The sequence below is a fragment of the Emys orbicularis genome, chromosome 1, assembly GCF_028017835.1.
Source record: "Emys orbicularis isolate rEmyOrb1 chromosome 1, rEmyOrb1.hap1, whole genome shotgun sequence".
In the NCBI taxonomy this organism is placed as follows: domain Eukaryota; kingdom Metazoa; phylum Chordata; order Testudines; family Emydidae; genus Emys; species Emys orbicularis.
The window spans coordinates 53,006,370-53,017,413 of record NC_088683.1 but is presented as its reverse complement, the minus strand read 5'-3'; positions in this window follow the sequence as shown (position 1 = coordinate 53,017,413).

Genomic DNA, 11,044 nt, shown 5'->3' with positions numbered 1-11,044 from the left:
GATCTGGCCCTGCATTTGCCCACCAGCAAAAGTTTGAAGTATGGCAGATTCCATCTTTATTTGTTGGGAGTTATCGTCTCTCTTTTTAAAAAAAAAACAAAAAAAAACAGGTAAGTCAGAAAAAGAACTCAGAAGTCAGGAAATGCAACACTGAAGGTTGAATGTACAACCATAACCCTCCACTATTGTGTGTGTGCATTATGATAATGTCTATTGTCTTTAGGCCTGGGTTTCCTCTCATATCCATGTTTGTAAGTTAGGAGTAACTCCAATGAGGTTGGTGGAGTTATGTCAGAATAAAACTGGCAATGCGTTGGAGAATCAAGCCCTCTATACTTAAAATGATGCAGGCCCAGATCTCAGCTGATGTCAATCTACCTAGCTCTATTGAAGTCAATGAATTTACACCAGCTGGCCCACAATACATTATACATTTCCCCCTACCACCTTAGAGTCACCTGTTTAGCATCTTGTAACCATGAAGTCTTATTTAATTGCACAACATTAGTGTTGTCTTAGCATACTTTTTTATATGAAATACTTGTGTGCATACATACAGGGACAGTCTACACTGCAGTCCAAGGTGCAGTTGCAACATATGGAGACATACCTGAGTGAGCTTTGATCTAGCTAGCATGGGTGCCAATATGAGTAAAGCTGTGGCAGCACGGACTTCAATCCAATCCCAGGGTCCTGGGAAGGCTTGTGCAGCCCATGCTGAAGCCTGTCTTGCCATGGCTTCACAAGCTATCTAGATTAAAGCTAGTTTGGGTATGCTGACGTGCTGCAATTACAGCCTCTTATTCAGTGTAGATATACCCTCAGTTACAGAGGCTTATCCTGGGGTAACTCCAACGGCATTGGGTATGTCTACACTGTAATCCGGAGGAGCGACTGTAGCACATGTAGGCATACCCAAGCTAGCTTTTATCAAGCTAACTCATTAAAAATGGCAGCATAGGCACAGCAATGTGGGAGAGCCTCCTTAGTACACTCCTTCCCAGGACCCTGGGCACATATTGGGGCATCTATCCCATGCAACCGCCTTCACCACCATGGCTACGCTGATTTTTAATGAGCTGGCTCTATCACAGCTAGCTTGGGTATGTCTACATGGGCTGCAATCACATGGCCTGATTGAAGTGTAGACATACAAAATTACAGCTGAGTCTCTAGTACCACACACACACACACATACACAGTGAAAAGTGAGTAAAATGGATGTAAAATGCTACCAAATAAGAATACTCAACTCACCGGAGATGGTAGTATTTTACAGTGACTTTCATTGTTGCCCACTCTTGTGATTTTATCACAACTCTCACAATATTTGGTCTTTTTCTTAAAGTCCCAGCACCTGAAATGTTGTGATAGTGCAAGAAACGTAATTTTTTTTGGGTGGAAACTGGGCAAGGTTCTAGCTCTCATGGTTGCAAAGAAAATCTGGACAATGTGAGGCTTAAAGGCTCAGAAACCATAAGCCCAATATAAAGAATCCCAAGTGGTTTTTGACACAAATATTATATTATTTTTGTCAATCTTGTGGGGTTTTTTTTGGGGGGGGGGGGAGGGGCCTGACTCGTGACTTGTAAACTCTTGGGGTTGGCAGTACTGACTTTACCCAAGCACACACAACTGCAGAAGGTGCCAAGCAGTGGTGTAACTGAAAGTAGAATTTGACTCAGCACGTTGAGCGACAGGAAGAGGGACTCTTTGGGATGGTTCTAGTGTACAATGAGGGAGCAAGAAAAAGGAATTTACTGCTTACATATTTTCATTAATCTTAAATATATTTCTTCTCTGGCATACATTCAGTAACTTAAAAAATGAAATGTGAAAATGGGATCTACATACTACTATTAGTGATAATCATAATAATACATTTTCAGACATTTTGGGTTATGTGTCTGGTCATAAATACACTCATCAGATGATTAAACATGCTGATTCCTCACAGCACATTCACAACTTGTAGCAAACTTCCAGTAAAACATACCCTATCATGTAATGAGTCATTGCGTCATGCTTTGTAAACTTGAGGTATCAGAGAGTATTTAATCATTTTATACCCCCTCACCCACACATATATATTGGCATAATGGTGAAGTTTCAGAGTGGTAGCCGTATTAGTCTGTATCAGTAAAAACAACGAGGAGCCCTTGTGGCACCTTGGGGACTAACAAATTTATTTGGGCATAAGCTTTCGTGGGCTAAAACCCACTTCATCAGATGCATGGAGTGGAAAATACAGTAAGGAGGTATAAATACACAGCATATGAAAAGATGGGAGTTGCCTTACCAAGTGGGGGCTCAGTACTACCGAGCCAATTCAATTAAGGTGGAAGTGGGCTATTCTCAACAGTTGACAAGACAATGCCCCTCTGCCATGTACATTGGCCAAACTAGACAGTCGCTATGCAAAAGAATAAATGGACACAAATCAGACATCAAGAATTATAACATTCAAAAACCAGTAGGAGAACACTTCCATCTCCCTGGACACTCAATAACAGACTTAAAAGTGGCAATTCTTCAACAAAAAACTTCAAAATAGACTCCAACGAGAAACTGCAGAACTGGAATTAATTTGCAAACTGGACACCATCAAATTAGGCCTCAAATAAAGACTGGGAGTGGATGGGTAACTACAAAAACTAATTCCCCCTGCTAATACTCACACCTTCTTGTCAACTGTTTGAAATGGGCCACCTTGATTACATTGGCCTCATTAGCACTACAAAAGTGATTTTTCCTTCCTTCTTGTCAACCTTCCACCTTAATTCCACCTTAATTGTTTTTAATGGTGAAGTATGTATCTTTGCATATAGTTAGGTTTGCCCAAGCATTTTCATTCTAAATTTTCCTTTTCCTTTTCTTATTACTTTCTCAAATCTTTACTGTTTTGGCTAAAACACAGAAAGTTTGTTCTCAGTGTGAGTGATATTCCCCCTGAGAAAGTATCAAATAAAATGGTTCAGACCTTTTTCAGATATAGACAGTGAAAAATATGCAAACTTTCTGCTATTTTTTTTCTGAATTTTTTTTTGAACAACATTTACACATCTGCAGGAGGTGATGGGAACCAGAAATTTGGCAGAGACACAGCACCAGAGTCTAGCTCCTGTGTGGACTGATTTAGCGAGTGTGGCTGAAACACCCTTCCATAGCTACAATGAGGCAGAGTAAAGGTTATACAGACTACCTTAATGATGGCATTTTCAGACCTATGACTGCTTCACATTACAGTGAAATCCTGGCCCTATTGAAATCAATGGGAATTTTGCTATTGACTTCACTTTGACCAGGATTTCATCCTTAATGTTGTACTTAAGGATATGCTTAAGTGCTTTGCTGAAACAGGGCCATATGTATATTCAAACATGGCTCCTAACAATTGAATTCAGTAAAGTACATTAAAATCAGGAACCTGACAGTGTGTGATTAAAAAATGCCAACGTTTCTTTTTAATGAAAAAACCTATATGCCAAGTCACTCTTTAAGGCTTATGAACTAGAACAATGCTGGAAAGCATGAAAGGAGGGTTTGTGATCACAGCAATTGCTTTCAACAAGCTGAAATGAAGAAGAGGAAACAAAAAGTACAGTAGACTTTGATTTGATATTAATGAATGGTTTCATGTGAATACAGCTCCACTGCACAACACTTTCTTGGGAATGGCTTTTTTTTTTTGGTGTCTGTCCCATAATCATAGTGGGGAAAGTGAAATGTTTGTACTGGCAGGCGGTGTGTAAATTTTCTCAGTGACTCTTTGCACCAAGCACTACTTTAGGGCTTTCATTATTACCATGATCCAGAGAAAATATTCTACACACACACATATTATGGGAATTTACAGAAACATATGTACTAATAAAACTTTATAGAAATTTCTGATTCTCACGTAACCTGTACATTTACCTCTTTTGGTAATAAGACAATACACAGTTACTGAAAGCAGTTGGCACGGATCAACTGATTCAGCAATGAAAAAATAATCTTTCATTCAAGTTTTCTTCCTCAAGGCTTAATTCTTGAGAATTCGGAGTATGCTTGTTACAAAGAGAAAAACAGAAAATGGTTTTACATCACTAGAAAATAAAAAGTAAAACCCCAGCCCTTCAACAACTGTAAATGGAACTTTCTGTGTACAAAGGGCTTCACTACTACTGCCCGTAACGGAGCTTGTGTGTATTCCCACTCATACTGTACCTATTCTATGCCATTAAATCCAAGAACCTATCTTGTGTGCTAAATCATACACAACATTTGATCAAGCAATTTGTATTGTCTTAAAGCCTTAAGACTTGGTTGGCAGAATAATACATTTGTTAGTAGATATTAAACTCCCATCATGCTTTGTACAGAAAGTTCCCAGAACCCTTTTGTGAATGAACCAAAGTGCTGATGCACCATACCTATAAATTGAAAAGTGCTCTGTATTTAGGGTGAACCTTAGAGTGTGACCAAATGATAGAATGTATGAAATCAATGATGGAAGGTGCGTAATCTCTTGCTCTGACCCCACTGACTCATAGAAAATATGACCAGAAATCCAGGAAACCAAGAAACGACTATTTGTGATTAATAAGGGATACTTGTTATTACAGATGTGTTCTGTGATTGATGAGATAATGAGTTATTGAAAGGGGTTTTTAGCTCAATAGGAATTGCTTGTTGTCACAGATGTTTTCTGTAATAATGACTTGGTTGCAGTTGTCTTTAGTTTATTGATTATTAAATATGAGATATCATAAAAGGAACTCCTGGGTAGATCAGTTATGGGAAAGGAATTTTCTTTATCTTGAACACAGTATATAAGGGAGAAAGTTTCTGGGAGTTAGTTGGGAGTGAATCGAGCGGCGGGATCACTTCACCAGATTGGTTTGGTAACATATAAAATCTTCCTTTCTGTATTGTGCTGTATTGATTTTCTATTAATAATCTTTGATTAATACATTGTGATTGAGCCTGGTTATTTGACAAGTTATTAATTAATTATTATTAAAAATTGAATCCATAACACATTAAGGCAGCATTTTGACAACTCTACTGCATCCGGACAATTTCAAGTTCCTAGGATGTCATCTTGAAATATACTATTAATTTAACAAGGTGATGTGCATAAGGTGATCTCTCTTTCCTATGTCTGGTATTCTAGACTTTCAGTCTACTCGGAGGGTCAGTACTCCCCTGGATGCACAGGGGATTTAGATAGTTAATAAAATCTAATGGGATTTAAGCACATAAATCCCTGGGAAATTGATGACAGAAGAAACTCTTTATCTTGAGAGGCAGTGACTCAGAAAAATATTTGGGTATCATGGTGGATAATCAGCTGCACATGAGCTCCCAGTGAGATGCTGTGGCCAAGAGCTAATGTGATCCTGTGATACATAAACAGAGGAATCTTGAGTAGAAGTAGAGAGGTTATTTTACCTTTGTGTTTGGCTCTGGTGCAACCGCTATTGCCTATTGGGATACTTTGTCCGGTGATGGTGCCCACAATTCAAGAAGGATGTTGATAAATTGGAGAGGGTTCAGAGAAGAGCCACAAGAATGATTAAAGGATTAGAAAACATGCCTTATAGTGATGGACTCAAAGAGCTCAATCCATTATCTTAACAAAGAAGGTTTAGGGAGTCACTTGATTACGGTCTATACATTCTTGCATGGGGAACAAATATTTGATAATGGGCTCTTCAATCTAGCAGACAAATGGCTGGAAGTTGAAGCTAGACAATTCAAGCAGGCAATAAGGTGTAAATTTTAAACAGTGGGGGTAATTAACCATGGGAACAGCTTACCAAGGTTTGTGGTGGATTCTTCTTCGCTGACAATTTTAAAATCAAGATTGGATATTTTTCTGAAAGATCTGCTCTAGGAATTTTGTGGGGGACGATCTGTGGCCTGTGTTATGCAAGCGCTCAGATTAGGTGATCATAATAGTCCCTTCTGCCCTTGGAATCTGTGAGTACTGATTCTGTGTACAATACGTTTATAATCCACTGCTTAAATAACAGAGAGTCCTGTGGCACCTTTAAGACTAACAGATGTATTGGAGCATTTCGTGGGTGACTGCCCACTTCGTCGGATGCATGTCAGAATCAGACCTCATGCAATTGCTGTCCAAAATGAATTTAAAGGCTGAGGGTCAGATCTTCAGCTGGTGTAAAGCAGCATCACTGCCATTTCAGTGAGTCTATGGTGATTTATACTGCCTGGGGATCTGGCCCTGAGATTTTAAAAATAAAAGATTCAGATGGCACATGAGAAGGGCCGTATTCTGCCCTTAATCATTCCACTGCTATCAGGATGCAAGACATCACTGGCAACTTTCATTATTTTCAAAAAATTGGTTTTGTCAGGAATGAGATATTAGCATTTCAGGGTTTAAACTGAAGCACTGAATTTCACTGGGAGTTAAGCCCCCAGCCCCCATAAACCCCTTCAAAATCCCAGCCTAAAAAAAAGGATTACTCTCTGTATGCTGTATTTCTTCCCTTTTCCATAACAGTTTAATGCCACAGGGACTGCGTCTGACTAGACTCAGTGGGAGAATGCTAGCACATCTGGTTTCCCCCTGGTCTTACATGACGACTGAATAGACTCACAGCTTTTGCTGCCAGCTTTCCTACAGACTTTCACTGTGATTAGATTTGTTCACCATTAATACAGGCTGATTTCCCATAAAGGTACGAGTGAACTGACTTGCTGTGTATGCATTTAAGTTTGCCATTACATTTTTCAGGTTTGATCTCCCAGCAGTGAATTTTTTGTGGGTGGAGAGTTTAAGAAAATCCCTTGAGCCAACTCTGAGTCTTGTGGAAATGATACCACCTTTCTGCCACTCCTCTCAAACCCAGCCACATTTTGTGTTTCATACAATTATTTCCACTTTTTTTAGATAAATCAAAAAGCATTGAACTTGTGACACCTGAAATTTGACAGGGAAACATAGCCTGATCTAGTGCTCATTTAAATAGGCAGAAAGCCTCCCATTGACCTCAGTGGGCTTCTTGAGCAGGACCATAGTCCTCACTGACTACAGTCAAGTTGTAATTAAAAAGTCACTATTTGCCAATAGTTATTATACAAAGATATCTTGGATTCACAGTTTCCCCTATAATTACAATAGGAAGTTAATGTTACTATGTGGTATCCTAACAGCAACCACTATGGGTCTATGACCAGCACTTAACACTGTTAGTTAATTAAGTTGGAATGATTGAAAATTGGCTACTATACATGTGCAGTGGAAAAGCTTACTGATTCCCATCACTCTGACCTGGGAATTTCTTCTTGTGAGGAAGTGCAGATGGCCTGCTACTCCCCCTTGCATCTTCGGTAGATGTAGTTGCCCCTCTGCAGTCTTCTCAAGATCACTGATCTCCTCAAATCCTTGATGGTTTTTGGAGGTTGCCTGTGAATGACCTTTCCACAACACTATACTACAGAACAGCACAATTGCTCCTTGCCACTTACACTCAGAGAGAGTGAATTAAGTTCAGCCATGCTTTCTGAGCAAAATAACTTCTACTAACCCTTCAGATCGCCTGCATAGCCTCAGCCAATCAGAGGACAAGAATTCATACCATGTGACTTATGACCAATCACAAACAACCCAGTTAAAAGTATGAAAAGTTAGCACAAACATTTGCTACATAATTTTCACAACCATCCTAATTCTAAAGAAAGTTTGGGGAAAATGTCATTGAGTTCAGAAATTAGTTAAAGTTGTTCTAATTTCACAAAATGTTTGTGAACTAAAAACAGACATATTTTGATGAAAGCACATTTCTCTATGAAAATTTCTTTCACCTCTAGTTTGGCAAGCTAAAGTTGGGTCTGTGGGTTGCACAATCTCTTGGGAATTACAGCTCATTTTGATGCCATGAATGAATGGCATTTTGGAGAGCTGCCACTGTTTTTCCCAATCCCACCCTTGTAGCTGAAAGACTAGAGAACCCAGTTGGGCACCCAAGCTCCCACCCCAACGAGCCCAGGACCCCTGAAAGCTGCAAGGGCCTGGTTTGCTCTGATGGTGGGTGCTGGGCCAGGTAATTTCATCCTTGATTCTAATGGTTTCTACTTCTCCCTCTCCTGGAAGCTGAGTGCAGACTCAAGAGATGTCACTGAATCGTGGTACTCTCCCTAGCTTGCACTTTGAGAGAGATGCACTGTAAGCAGTCTATTTAATCACTTTTCAATGCATGTCAAGAGGCCTAAATAAGTAAAGGCTGCTTACGTTCTTTCATAAATGCACCCTTGTCGATATATACTAACAGTTTAAGTGTTCTTGCCACATTAAATATTTGAATCTTAAAAAATTGTCTTCTAAAGGATTTGAGGATTTATTTCAATGGGCCTTAGATACCCAGGTGCTGTTAAAAATCCCAGTAGACACCTACCTGAATCTTTAGGGGACTTAAAACAACAACAAAAAAAATTAATGGAGATATCCTATCTCCTAGAAGTGGAAGGGACCTTGAAAGGTCATCAAGTCCAGCCCCCTGTCTTCACTAGCAGGACCAAGTACTGATTTTGCCCCAGATCCCTAAGTGGCTCCCTCAAGGATTGAACTCATAACCCTGGGTTTAGCAAGCCAATGCTCAAACCACTGAGCTATCCCTCTCCCCATTAAATACCTAAAATGGACTAAATACCATTAAAAATCTGTCTCTAGTTGCTTTGCCAAATTGGGTTCTAAATAAGTGGCCTGATCTTCAGGAGTGCTGAACAACCCCCAGCTCCAATTGACTTTAGTGGAGTTACTCCTAATTTACTTGTGTAACAGAGACGGGAATCAGACCCAAGCTCTCCCTCCACCACCTAAAAACCCATTGTCAGATATGATGCAAATAGAACTGTTAGTATTGTAGTGTAATAATTACCACTTGTACCATAGTAATAGACTTATTATGGTTCTTCTATTTAGTCATGCTTTGTCTTGTTATAAATCAACAGTGAAGTCACCCCACCTCCCTCCCACAAAGCCCAAGTAAACAACACTATGCAGGGAACCAGTAGGAGTTGGGAGCTCCACACCATCCCCAAGTAATAGTAAAGGCATGAGTCTCTGGGCTAGCAGAGGGATAGTGCCCTGTGAGCGCTCCTTAGGATGCGGCATGTTGGGTGTGTGCTACAAACAAGAGGTGGCATGGCCAAAGCGTTCTATGCTCCAGCGACCTTTGCCAGCATTACAGCCCATGCCACATACTTCCCATGAAACACTACGCCAAGTCTTGCTTTGTGCCATAGTTTCCCCATCTGTAAAAGGGTATTTTGAGGCTTTATTCATTAATGTTCATGACAGGATTCTCATATAGAAGGTGCTGTCCAAAGTCCAAAGCATTATTGTAAGTGTTGAAGCAGCCGCAGCGACACTTATCTGAGTGGGCGAAAGGCTCCAGCAGTGGCTTAGTCCATTTTATCACCTCAGGGGAGGCAAGTGTGCTAAGCAAGTGAGCTGAAGTATTTGCATCCAATATTCAAGGGCTCCTGTACAGCGTAGCATAATAATAATAATAACACTTAGCTCTTATGTAGCACTGGAAGCTATTGCCCCAGCAACATTCCTTAGGAGTGAAGGTCTTTCTGTCTTGTCCAGCTGCAGGGTGGGCTTCATGCAGATTGTTAAATGTCGGTGGAGTTGCTGATCTTCAGCGATACTATTGCTAAGGCAGACTGAAAATACCTGCTGGAAGCTGCTAGCTCCAGGCTGCTAACCTTTCTACATTAATTAGGGGGTAGATTGTGTGTGCTAAGAAGTGGGTGTTGCAAGGCTGCAGTTTGTTTTTGCTCTCCACTACAGAAACAAATACTAATGATACTTGTTCTGTGTAGAAAGTGAACTGCCCCCATACGCTGAACTGAGGTCCAAAAAATGTATTTAAATAACTAGACCACAGTTTTCACTGCGGAATGCTGAGATACAAAACAGGTTCTTGTATTGCTTTATGAAAATGTCTCATAATATTTATAAAACATTACTGTATAATTTTCTTTGGAAATAGTATAATAGTCTTTTTACTTGGGTATCTGATCAGAAAAGCTGCCATTACTTGCTGGGGTTTTTTGTACTAAGAAAGCCATTCGTTGCAATCTTGGAAATTGACAGTTTATAAAAATGACTCGAGTCTCCCATGAACCAACGGCCAATTAAGGGCCCACTGAACTCAACAGGAGTTTTGTTGTTGACTTCAAAGGAATAGGATCATGCCTTTAAGGGGATTTAAATTGCTTTGATGTTGGTAGTGGACAATGAAATACAACACTATTGATGTATCTTGGAAATAGGACAAAGACAAACGTACTCTATGACAAGTAAACCTAAAATATACTTATATTATACTAGATGCCCTGAATCAACTAAAATGAAAAAAAAAAAACTTTATTTGAATGGTTTAAATCAGATTATTTTTCTCATCTCTCTTTTCCCTTCTTGTAAGAGCTGACTCATCTATTTAAACCGTTTTCAGTCACTTCTTTCTCATCCTCTCCCTCCCTCCCCCCGCTTGTAAGAGTTGAATCATCAAATTAACAGTAGAATCTATTTGAAAGAGTTTATTAAAAATTGAGGAAAAACAGGAAGATCGGCCATGACATGTGCTCTTAGTCAAACCATTAACAAATGTAATTCTCGAGCAATACAATAAATAATTTCCATTATAACCCAGTAAATACACCATTATGCATAGTGAATGTCCTTTAGTTAGGAACATGCAGCTACAGGTAAAATAAAACTCCAGGTATCCCATAGCATCACACGAATGGTGTGATGGTTGTGCCGCTCTACAGGGAAAAGCTATGGCATAATTGTGTGAAACTCCTACGTAAGAACCATCAGAGATTTTCTGCTAAAGTGATGATGGAGGTGTTTGGGAAAAGCTAGCTGCAATGAAATTTGCTCTTTTGAAGTGGTAGCATCCGCTCTACTGCCTGGCCATGTCCAGGACATCCATCACTGCTAGGCAGTGGCCCTGCACTGCAAGCCTAGGAGGGTGGCAGCTGCCTTAAGCACTTTGTTCCCCTCTCTTGGGCCGCT